Raw genomic sequence first — 13,091 nt, 5'->3', positions numbered from 1 at the left:
GACTGCACACTGTTGCCGGATGCTCTGGACTGGACACTGTTGTTGGATCCTCTGGACGGGGCACTGTCTCCGAACTCTCGAGGCTGGGCTGACGCACTGGAAGCCTGATGCATGGGGCTGGTAGAGGAGATACAAGGCTGGAGACACGCACCCTAGGGCTAGTGCGGGAAGCAGGAACCGGCCGAGAGGAACTACTATTACGCACTGGAAGCCTGATGCGTGGTGCTGGTACTGGACGTGCCAGTTTGGGGACACGCACCTCAGGGCTAGTGCGGGCAGCAGGAACAGGACGTACTGGACTAGGCTGACACACTGGAAGCTTGATGCGTGGTGCTGGCTTAGGATGTGCCAGATTGGAGACACGCACCTCAGGGCTAGTGCGTGGAGCGGGAAACACTGGACCGTAGAGGCGTACTGGCGGTCTCGAGCGCAGAACTGGCATCGCCCTTACTGGCTGGATGCCCACTTCCCCCTGGCAAATGCGGGGCGCTGGTACTGCGCGTACCGGCCTGAAAATACCCGGCCTCGTCACAGCACCCATCACCCCGAAGCACGGGACCTGTCCAGACACTGATTGTTTGGGAAAGGTACGGGGATTTGGCCTGGGGCTCAATCCTCGCCCAGCCAAACTACCCGCGTGCCCCCCCAAAACAAATTATTAGGGCTGCCTCTCAGGCTCCCTTAACTCCTCCATAGCCCTGGAAATTATTATCCTCATCTCTGCCCATGTCTCCCGATATTCCACCTGTTGCCGCTCCTTCCTCCGCTGCTTGGTCCATGTTTGGTGGGAGATTCTGTCACGCTTGTCGTAAGGAGAGGACCAAAACGCAGCAGGGACATGTATACTCATCTTCTTTATTGACGGGAAAAGATGGAAAAAAACAAACAAACACGTATACACAAATAACAAAACGATGAACGACAAAATAACAGTCTTGAAGGCAACACAGCAATCCAAGAACAATCTCCCACAAACACTTAACCAAACACATACCCATATATAGGACTCTCAATCAGAGGCAACTAGAAAACACCTGCCTCCAATTGAGAGTCCAACCCCAATAAACTAGACATAGAAATACAAAAGACTAGAGACCACATAGAAATACAAACATAGAACATAACCCCAAAAACCCGGAACTAACTAAACCAACACCCTACTAAATAAATCACCACCCCGAACCACATAAACAAAATACCCTCTGCCACGTCCTGACCAAACTACAATAACAAATAACCCTTATACTGGTCAGGACGTGACAGTTGTTGATCATTGCTAGACCGACATTTTCAAGTCTTGCCATAGATGTTTTTAAGTCAAAACTATAAATAAGCCACTCGGGAACATTCAATGTCATCTTGGTAAGCAATTCCAGTGAATATTTAGCCTTTTAGGTTATTGTCCTGCTGAAAGGTTAATTTGTCTCCCAGTGTCTGTTGGAAAGCAGACTGAAACAGGTTTTCCTCTATGATTTTGCCTGTGCTTAGCTCTTTTCCATTTATTTGTATCCTACAACACTCCCTAGTTCTTGCTGATGACAAGCATACTCATAACATGATGCAGCCAACACCATGCTTGAAAATATGAAGAGTCGTACTCAGTGATGTGTTGTGTTGGATTTGCCCCAAACACTTTTTATTCAGGACATAAAGTTTTTTTCTTAGACAATTGTTTTTGCAGTTTTAATTTAGTGCTCTATTGCAAACAGGATGCATGTTTTTGAAAATTGTATTCTGTACTGGCTTTTTCACGCTGTCATTTAGGTTAGTATTGTGGAGTAACTACAATGTTGTTGAGCCATTCTAAGTTATCTCTTTTCACAGCAATTAAACTCTGTAACTGTTTTAAAGTCACCATTGATCTCATGGTGAAATCCCTGAGCGGTTTCCTTTCTCTCCGGCAACTGAGTTAGGAAGGACACCTTTGTATTGACTGAGTGTTTTGATACATCATGCAAATTTTAATTAATAACTTCACCATGCTCAAAGGGATATTCAGTGTCTGTTTTTTTTAAATCTACTAATAGGTGCCCTTCTTTGCAAGGCACTGGAAAACCTCCCTGGTCTTTGTGGTTAAATCTATCACACCCTGATCTGTTTCAACTGTCGTTGTGATTGTCTCCACCCCCTCCAGGTGTCGCTTATTTTCCCCGCTGTATTTATCCCTGTATTTCCTGTCTCTCTGTGCCAGTTCATCTTGTATGTTCAAGTCAACCAGTGTGTTTTTCCCTTGCGCCTGCTTTTCTTTTCTCTTTTTGCTAGTCCTCCCGGTTTTGACCCTTGCCTGTTTTTGGACTCTGTACCCACCTGCCTGACCATTCTGCCTGCTTTGACCTCGAGCCTGCCTGCCACTCTGTACCTCCTGGACTCTGAACTGGTTTTGACCTTTTGCCTGTCCACGACCATTCTCTTGCCTACCCGTTTGGATTATAATAAATATCAAAGACTCAAACCATCTCCCTCCCGTGTCTGCATCTGGGTCTCACCTTGTGTCCTTATAGAATCTGGGTTTGAAATTCACTGCTCAACTGAGGGACCTTAAAGATAAGTGTGGGGTACAGAATTGAGGCAGTCATAAAAAAAATCATGGTAGTCCTTTCCTGCAGTCATAATTAATAAACGTTATTTAAAAAACCCGCTGAAAATCTGTTTGTCAAACGATGTACAGTACCAGTCAAAAGTTTGGACACACCTACTCATTCAAGATTCTTCAAAATAGCCACCCTTGCCTTGACAGCTTTTCACACTCTTGGCATTCTCTCAACCAGCTTCATGAGGTACAGTAGTCACCTGGAATACATTACAATTAACAGGTGTGCCTTGTTAAAAGTTCATTTGTGGAATTTCTTTCCTTAACTGGCTCTCACGAGGACCGCCACAGTAAAGACCCAGAGTTACCTCTAATGAGGATAAGTTTATTAGAGTTAACTGCACCTCAGACTGCAGCCCAAAATTATGCTTCACAGTTCAAGTAACAGACATGTCAACATCAACTGTTCAGAGGAGACCACGTAAATCAGGCTTTCATGGTCGAATTGATGCAAAGAAACCAGTACTATAAATAATTATTTTTTTAAAACTGGAATGAGTAGGTGTCCAAACTTTTGACTGGTACTGTGTATATCAAATCAAATCAAATCAAATGTATTTATATAGCCCTTCGTACATCAGCTGATATCTCAAAGTGCTGTACAGAAACCCAGCCTAAAACCCCAAACAGCAAGCAATGCATGTGAAAGAAGCACGGTGGCTAGGAAAAACTCCCTAGGAAAAACTCCCTAGAAAGGCCAAAACCTAGGAAGAAACCTAGAGAGGAACCAGGCTATGAGGGGTGGCCAGTCCTCTTCTGGCTGTGCCGGGTGGATATTATAACAGAACATGGTCAAGATGTTAAAATGTTCATAAATGACCAGCATGGTCAAATAATAATAATCATAGTAGTTGTCGAGGGTGCAACAAGCACGTCCGGTGAACAGGTCAGGGTTCCATAGCCGCAGGCAGAACAGTTGAAACTGGAGCAGCAGCACGGCCAGGTGGACTGGGGACAGCAAGGAGTCATCATGCCAGGTAGTCCTGAGGCATGGTCCTAGGGCTCAGGTCCTCCGAGAGAAAGAAAGAAAGAGAGAATTAGAGAGAGTGTATTTAAATTCACACAGGACACCGGATAAGACAAGAGAAATACTCCAGATGTAACAGACTGACCCTAGCCCCCCGACACATAAACTACTGCAGCATAAATACTGGAGGCTGAGACAGGAGGGATCAGAAGACACATATAAAGTGTAATATTTGGATGCAAACTCAAAATTGAATACATTTCAACTCTATAACTGACATGGTACAGGAGTGTTCTTTTTAGGCCCATATCCATGTGTGTGAGGTGTATACTTGTTTCAAAGTAGATTTGTTTAAGACTACCAAGAAACAGTGTCTGGCCCTGATTTAGCCCACTTCAGTAAAAGGTAAAACACTATTGCACACAGTCCATGCAACTTATTATGTGACTTGTTAAGGCCATTTTTACTTCTGAAGTTATTTAGGCTTGCCATAACAAAGGGGTTGAATATTTATTGACTTAATACATTTCAACTTTTAAATTAATACAAATTCTAAAAGCATAATTCCACTTTGAGATTAGAAATTCCCTAGGGCAGCTGTCTAGGCTCTTTTCTTTTTTCAATCTTTACTAACGACATGCCACTGGCTTTGAGTAAAGCCAGTGTGTCTATGTATGTGGATGACTCAACACTATACACGTCAGCTACTACAGTGACTGAAATGACTGCAACACTCAACAAGGAGCTGCAGTTAGTTTCAGAATGGGTGGCAAGAATTGTAAACTGTCAAGGTCAAAACATATTGATACAACAGTGGCTAAGATGGGGAGAAGTCTGTCCATAATAAAGTGCTGATTTAACTTCTTAACAGCACTATTAACAAGGCCCTTGGATGTACACAGAGCTAACATTAATAATATGCATATCATTCTCTCCTGGCTCAAACTGAAGGAGAGATTGACTTCATCACTACTTGTATTTGTGAGAGGTAATATGTTGAATGCACGAGCTGTCTATTTGAACTACTGGCACACAGCTCGGACACCCATGCATACCCCACAAGTCATGCCACTAGAGGTCTCTTCACAGTCCCCAAGTCCAGAACAGACTATGGGAGGCACGCAGTTCTAAATAGAGCCATGACTACATGGAACTCTATTCCAAATCAAATAACTGATGCAAGCAGTAAAATTAGATTTTAAAAACAGATAAAAAACACCTTATAGAACAGCAGGGACTGTGAAGCAACACAAACATAGGCACAGACACATGCATACACACACGATAACATATGCACTCTCCATACACATGGATTTTTTTCTGTTGTAGATATGTGGTAGTGGAGTAAGGGCCTGAGGGAATAGTGTGTTGTGAAATCTGTTATGAATGTATTGTAATATTTTTGAAATTGTATAACTGCCTTAATTTTACTGGACCCCAGGAAGAGTAGCTGCTGCATGGCATAAACTAATGGGGATCCATAATAAATACAAATACAAATGATGGGGTATTGTGTGTAGGCCACTGACAAAAAAAATCTAAATTTAAACAATTTTACATTCAGGCTGTAAGATAAAATGTGGAAAAGGTCAAGGGGTGTTAATTCTTTCTGAAGGCACTGTAAGTGTAAAACTAACAAGGACTCAATAGCTCATGCCTTCTGAGAGTGATATGAAATCCAAAAGTTATGGGCGGAATTACAAAGTTGGCTGCTAGAAGTTTTACAATGTCAGTTCACTTTTAATCCGTCTATATGCATATTTCAAGACATGGCATATGAGGGTGCGATAAGATATCCAATGGGGTAGACCATACTTTTCTCGTCAATGATTTTGAAAAGAACTCTACTTAAAAACTGGAAATGATCCTCCATCACTACAACAGTTGATGAATCAAAAGTGTTATTATTTTAATATTTAAAAGGTGTGGGCTATGAAGAAAAATAGAACAGTGCCATTTGAGGCCATATGGCATAGAGTGTTACAAGCACTGGAACGTTCCAGGGGATGAAGGATGAGTGGGAGTGTGGTTGTGAGACATACGTGATGTGAGTGTTTGCGGTGGAAACAGGAAATATGTACAACAACAAAAATATATATTTTTCAGGTAACTTGCACCTTCCCACCTGCCATACTCTAAAAACTAGGGGTTCAGCAAGGGTTATTCTAAGATCCTCAAAGTTCTTCAAAGAACCTTAGGGTTCTTGGCACTGAAAATGCCCCCAAAATGTTATTCAAATCAAATGTATTTGTCACATACACATGGTTAGCAGGTTTTAATGCAAGTGTAGCGAAATGCTTGTGCTTCTAGTTCCGACCATGCAGTAATATCTAATAAGTAATCTACTAATTCCACAACAACTACCTTGTACACACAAGTGTAAAGGAATGAATACGAATATGTACATAAAAATATATAAATGAGTGATGGCCCAACGGCATAGGCAAGATGTAATAGATGGTATGGAGTACAGTATATACATATGAGATGAGTATTGTAGGGTATGAAAACATATAAAGCAGCATTGTTTAAGGTGGCTAGTGATACATTACATCAGGATGGCAAGATGCAGTAGATGGTATAGAGTACAGTATATACATATGAGATGAGTAATGTAGGTTATGAAAACATTATATAAAGTGGCATTGTTTAAAGTGGCTAGTGATACATCTAATTACATCAAGATGGCAAGATGCAAGATGCAGTAGATGGTATGGCGTACAGTATATACATATGAGATGAATAATGTAGGTTATGTAAACATGATCTAATATAAATAATATAAAGTGGCAAGTGATAAATTGATTACATCAATTTTCCCATTATTAAAGTGGCTTGAGTTGAGTCAGTATGTTGGCAGCAGCCACTCAATGTTAGTGATGGCTGTTTAACAGTCTGATGGCCTTGAGATAGAAGCTGTTTTTCAGTCTCTCGGTTCCAGCTTTGATGCACCTGTACTGACCTCGCCTTCTGGATGATAGTGGGGTGAACAGGCAGTGGCTCGGGTGGTTGATGTCCTTGATGATCTTTTTGGCCTTCCTGTGACATCGGGTGGTGTAGGTGTCCTGGAGGGCAGGTAGTTTGCACCCGGTGATGCGTTGTGCAGACCTCACTACCCTCTGGAGAGCCTTCCGGTTATGGGCGGAGCAGCTGCCGTACCAGGCGGTGATACAGCCCGACAGGATGCTCTCGATTGTGCATCTGTAAAAGTTTGTGAGTGTTTTTGGTGACAAGCCGAATTTCTTCAGCCTTCTTCACCACGCTGTCTGTGTGGGTGGACCATTTCAGTTTGTCCATGATGTGTATGCCGAGGAACTTAAAACTCTCCACCCTCTCCACTACTGTCCCGTCAATGTAGATAGGGGGCTGCTCCCTCTGCTGTTTCCTGAAGTCCACGATCATCTCTTTGTTTTGTTGACATTGAGTGCTAGGTTATTTTCCTGACACCACACTCTGAGGGCCCTCACCACCTCCTGTAGGCCGCCTCGTCGTTGTTGGTAATCAAGCCTACCACTATAGTGTCGTCTGCAAACTTGATGATTGAGTTGGATGCGTGCATGGCCACGCAGTCGTGGGTGAACAGGGAGTACAGTAGAGGGCTGAGAACGCACCCTTGTGGGGACCCAGTGTTGAGGATCAGCAGGGTGGAGATGTTGTTACCTACCCTCACCACCTGGGGAAGTCCAGCACCCAGTTGCACAGGGCGGGGTCGAGACCCAGGTTCTTGAGCTTAATGACGAGTTTGGAGGGTACTATGGTGTTAAATGCTGAGCTGTAATCGATGAACAGCATTCTTACATAGGTATTCCTCTTGTCCAGATGGGTTAGGGCAGTGTGCAGTGTGATGGCGATTGGGTCGTCTGTGGACCTATTGGGTCGGTAAGCAAATTGGAGTGGGTCTAGGGTGTCAGGTAGGCTGGAGGTGATATGGTCCTTGACTAGTCTCTCAAAGCACTTCATGATGACGGAAGTGAGTGCTACATTCCAAGAACCCTATAGGAAGTGGGGTTCATCGAGGAACCTCCTAGTTGGTGGGGGTTCTTACAGGAACCTAACGGCCCAACTGAAAGATTTGGATTTGAATTTGAAAGGACAGCAGGCACTTAACTGAAATATTTAAATATCTCAGTTTAAGGTAAGGTTTGTCCCTTGTATGATCTAAATTGATATCGTTTTATGATGATACCAACAATCTTTTCATATTTGTGCAAATCTTTCTAAAACAGAAAAATGACACAATTCACTGGATATCAATCAACAAAGAGGCAAGAATATGTTGAAGGATAGGTGTATTAGGTGCAGATGACTGGACTGCTCACTTTTGTGTCTGTAGGTATACAGAAGAGGAGGCATACAAAGGTATGTCAATAGGTATTGATAATGTTGTTATGCAGATCACATTTACCATCCTCCTCCCTCTCTTCAATGAATATCCCACAGACCTCTACATTATGGACAAGTTATGTGTATGACAACCATTATCAAAATAGTTTTTTTTCTCACACATTTACCACAAAAAAAAACACAGTTGTGTGCATGTTTTGTTAATCATCTGTATAATTACTATTTTTGGGATTCACAGACTTCACCCTCTCTACACCTCTGACTATAACAGGAAACCTGTTCGATCACCATGCACTGCAAAATCATTCTGGCTATGGATACGGAGAACATCTGCAGACACTGCCAGTACTCAATTACAGTTGATACTGTGGATCTCTCCACTCAAGAACAATCTCTACTATCTACTCTGGAACACAGACTCTGACCTGTGCAATGAGCCAAACTGATTAAAGAATCCTACAGTACCCAAACACCCTCTTTCTCTCTCTCTCTCTCTCTCTCTCTCTCGCTCTCTCTCTCACACACACACACACACTGTGCAGTAATTAGAATCCATAAAGCAGCTTTAAATGATACAGTCTTCTGTGCTCACCCCTCCTCTGCCTTTCTCCACACTTTCTCTGTGTCGTCTGTTGCTGTCTCTCGTCTGCCCGTTTCTGTTGCTGTCTCTTATTCTTCTATGTTGCTGTCTCTTAGTCTTCTATGTTGCTGTCTCTCTTCTGCCCTCTTCTGTTGCTGTCTCTCTTCTGCCCTCTTCTGTTGCTGTCTCTTATTCTTCTATGTTGCTGTCTCTCTTCTGCCCTCTTCTGTTGCTGTCTCTCTTCTGCCCTCTTCTGTTGCGGTCTCTTATTCTTCTATGTTGCTGTCTCTCTTCTGCCCTCTTCTGTTGCTGTCTGTCTTCTGCCCTCTTCTGTTGCGGTCTCTTATTCTTCTATGTTGCTGTCTCTCTTCTGCCCTCTTCTGTTGCTGTCTGTCTTCTGCCCTCTTCTGTTGCTGTCTCTTATTCTTCTATGTTGCTGTCTCTCTTCTGCCCTCTTCTGTTGCGGTCTCTTATTCTTCTATGTTGCTGTCTCTTATTCTTCTATGTTGCTGTCTCTCTTCTGCCCTCTTCTGTTGCTGTCTCTTATTCTTCTATGTTGCTGTCTCTCTGCTTTTCTCTTCTGTTGCTGTCTGTCTTCTGCCCTCTTCTGTTGCTGTCTCTTATTCTTCTATGTTGCTGTCTCTCTTCTGCCCTCTTCTGTTGCTGTCTCTTATTCTTCTATGTTGCTGTCTCTCTTCTGCCCTCTTCTGTTGCTGTCTCTTATTCTTCTATGTTGCTGTCTCTCTTCTGCCCTCTTCTGTTGCTGTCTCTTATTCTTCTATGTTGCTGTCTCTCTTCTGCCCTCTTCTGTTGCTGTCTCTTATTCTTCTATGTTGCTGTCTCTCTTCTGCCCTCTTCTGTTGCTGTCTCTTATTCTTCTATGTTGCTGTCTCTCTTCTGCCCTCTTCTGTTGCGGTCTCTTATTCTTCTATGTTGCTGTCTCTTATTCTTCTATGTTGCTGTCTCTCTTCTGCCCTCTTCTGTTGCGGTCTCTTATTCTTCTATGTTGCTGTCTCTTATTCTTCTATGTTGCTGTCTCTCTTCTGCCCTCTTCTGTTGCTGTCTCTTATTCTTCTGTTGCTGTCTCTCTTCTGCCCTCTTCTGTTGCGGTCTCTTATTCTTCTATGTTGCTGTCTCTCTTCTGCCCTCTTCTGTTGCTGTCTCTTATTCTTCTATGTTGCTGTCTCTCTTCTGCCCTCTTCTGTTGCGGTCTCTTATTCTTCTATGTTGCTGTCTCTCTTCTGCCCTCTTCTGTTGCTGTTTATGTTGCTGTCTTTTGTCTACCCTCTTTTCTCATCCTGTCCTGGTTGTAAAAAAGTGTCAAAGAAACAATTGTTTTAATAGTAATTTCACAGGCCTTTTTACCTCAGCTATTCTTTGTAAACTATGTTTAACTTTTTCACTGTCTGTATTTCACCTCTTAGAATTTGTGCAAATAAATACAACTAATTAGAATCGATAAAGCAGCTTGAAGTGCTACAGTCTGTGTGCTCAACTCACCTCTGTTCTCTCTCCATCTGCCCTCTTCTGTCACTTTCTCTGTGTCTTGTCTGTTGCTGTCTCAGGTTCTTGTTTCTTACTGTGTTCTTTGTCTATCCTCTTCTGTTATGGACCGTTGTGTTTTTGTAGTGTCTCTCTCCATCTCCATCATATCCTACTCTTCTGTTGTCTGTCTCTTTGTCTTCTCTCGAGTGTCTCTTTAGTTTTGCAATCCAAAACGGTCAAGGGGATACTGGGGTAACTTAACTTGTTTTGGCCTGTATCAGGGTCACCTAAATCATTGTCTTCCCTTCCATTTGCCTCTGGCTGCTGCTGTTCTAAATGCTCCACTGGCCTGCTGTTCTCATCTGTCCTCCTTGGCTCATCTGAAAGGTATCAAAGTAGAGGTGCAACATGTCATTAGTTCGTTTTAAAAGGTGACGGCACGACCTGATTTGGCCTCTTTTTAGATTTGGTTAAGAAATGCTAACAGCTATGATTGAATTCAAACGTGTGTTGGTTTCAGGGTGTGATTTGATGAGTGTGTTCGTAGGTGGGAAGAGTTAGCCAAATTATTTTCCCAATTTGCTTTAGCTGACTGGTGTGCAACCTGACTTTGGCTTTGGATAGCCTAGTCCCGGGATTAGTTAGGGACTGTCAATAAATTACACAATGTACATTAGACCATATTTTCATGCTGCACACCTTTTAGTTTTCTAATTAAATGCATTCAGTATTTGTTTATACATTTCTACAATTTATAGTTGGTTTGAGGTTTTTAAGTCATTGAAATTTGGAGCTATTGGAATATTTACATATTGTCCCATGTACATTGTGTAATTTATCAAATGGTCCCTAACTAGCCCCATAGGGATACTTCCGCATAACAGCGCAACACAACTCCAAACATGACAGATAAGAAGCTACGTAGCCTGTAGGCTATATGAATATAAAGTGACATGAGCCCAAAAAAGATTACCTGTAGAATGGCATAAGTTATAAGAACTCTAAGGTTAATTTGATTTTGTCCGTTCTACCAGCTAATGTGAGATTTTTAGATTATATAACATTCTAGGACACATAATTTAAGGGCCTATGTATTTTTCAATGTTTTGTTCACCTACAATCTAACCACAAAGCTGGCCATCTTTTCCCCCCTCTTTCTGGCTGCCCCCCCTTCCATTCTAAGTTCAAGTTTGTTTATTCGTCATATACACATGATAAACATGGAGTACACAGTTCAATTAAATACTTACTTGCAGGTTGACCTCTTGACAATGCAACAACAGAAAAAGTAAGTGTCAAATAAATAAAGAGAAATACAAATAAAAGCTCAATGAAATAATTTCACCAATTCCATAATGGCCAGTTTTTCACAAATAGTTACATGACCTATATGGAAATAACACACATGAGCCAAACATGTTTACCTGTAGAATGGAACAGGTTATAGGACCTCTATGACTCATTTCATTCTGTCAGTACTACTTCCTCAACATTGCTAATGTTAAACAGGGTTAAAAATGCTTTAGTAAAGTTCAGCTTCAGTCCACAAGGGGGCATTTTGCTGAGTCACATTGACGTCTAACCGGTGCTGTAGGGGTGGGGTCCACTGTGTTGAGAAATCGCGACCAATCACAGCAGGCACCGTATCACTCCAGGGGCTTCTTGCAGTGCCTGCTACTGCCTAGTGCAGTATATTGTATTGTTAATTTCTTTCGTTAACATTTGTCAGTAAAACATGTATTTGGTTATGGAAACTCACTCATAGGGGGTGGACATCAAAAGGTTTGGGGCTGGATCAAAAACATCCGGGGCTGAATCCCTGGAGCCCAGGCCAAATGACGCCACTGGTTTTACTCTCACTTTGAGAGAACACGCTGTCCCTCTTTACATGTCAAAAATTATAAATGATTTGGCCTAGATCTTGGTTACCCACTTGGCTGAATCTAAATTAATTCCAGAACGGTTAACATGTAGAGCTCCAACTTGTCAAAGGGAAGCCCTGTTGAGTGGGCTAGATGGAAAGCCATCAATATCCCTGGCTTGTCAATCTGTGGAATAGGCTCCAGTGCACAGCAGAAATTTGTTATCTTTTCTGTTGGCACATAAATCCCTTCCACACGGTTCACGACACAAATGTTCCCGTCGTTCTCAACACAATCAGAACACCTAATGCCTTGATCTTAAATACATCCTGGGTGTTTCTGGAAAGTTTTCCATTTTACCCAAAACTTTGTCAATGACAAATTTATTTATATTTTTAAAAAGTTTTTTCCACCATAAATTAAAGGCTTTATTGGCTTCACTCATTTAAGACTTACATGAAGTGCCTCCATTAAGTCCTCACACCCCTTGACTTTTTCCACATTTTGTTACAAAGTGGGATTAAAAACAGCAATACATTAGAATCACTTTTGGCAGCAATTACAACTGTGAGTCTTTCTAGGTAAATCCAAGAGCTTTCCACACCTGGATTGTGTAACATTTGCCAGTTATTATTTTCCAAATTCTGTCAAATTGTTGATCATTGCTAAACAGTGGAGGCTGCTAAGGGGAGGATGGTTCATAATAATGGCTGGAATGGAGTGGGACCAGCAAATGGAAATCACATCTTTGTGTTTCATACGCCATTGACTCCATTCCAGCCATTATGAGCCATCCTCCCCTTAGCAGCCTACACTGCTAGACAACCTTTCAGGTCTTGCCGTAGATTTAAGTCAAACTCAGGAACAGTCGTAGATTTGGCCTTGTGTTTTAGGTTAACAAGGGCTTGAATACTTGACTCAAGACAAGTCAGCGTTTAATTTTTACAGATTTCAAAGAACAACCCCACTTTGACATTGAGATAGTGTGTAGGCCAGTGACAAAAACATGTAAATGTATTCCATTTTAACTTCAGGCTATAACAAAATGTAGACGGTCAAGGAGTGACTACTTCTGAAGGCACTGTATGTAGAAAGTCACTGGCCTACGCTAAATATAAATTGCAACCCTTTAGGAAGACTGACAGTTTACTCAGAATTGACAGATTTACACTAGCAAATATTCTCCATGGTCCCACTCACATACTGAATCCTTGTGCTGTAGACATCGACTCCTGAAAGCTTAAGAATCAAAAATGACATAGA

General features: G+C 42.1%; 1 long non-coding RNA gene across 1 annotated transcript; it reads right to left on the bottom strand.

The window, feature by feature from the left end:
- Positions 1–9,695: 9,695 nt before the first annotated feature.
- Positions 9,696–11,295, bottom strand: LOC115158998 (uncharacterized). Its single transcript, XR_003868806.1, has 2 exons — positions 11,217–11,295; positions 9,696–10,346 (listed from the first exon to the last, which is right to left on the bottom strand). It is a non-coding gene; the product is annotated as an uncharacterized LOC115158998 (long non-coding RNA).
- Between the last annotated feature and the right edge of the window lie 1,796 nt (positions 11,296–13,091).

This window comes from Salmo trutta, chromosome 22 (genome assembly GCF_901001165.1).
Source record: "Salmo trutta chromosome 22, fSalTru1.1, whole genome shotgun sequence".
Classification (NCBI taxonomy): Eukaryota; Metazoa; Chordata; class Actinopteri; order Salmoniformes; family Salmonidae; genus Salmo; species Salmo trutta.
Note: the sequence above shows the minus strand (reverse complement) of the source record. Positions and strands in the feature narration are given on the sequence as shown.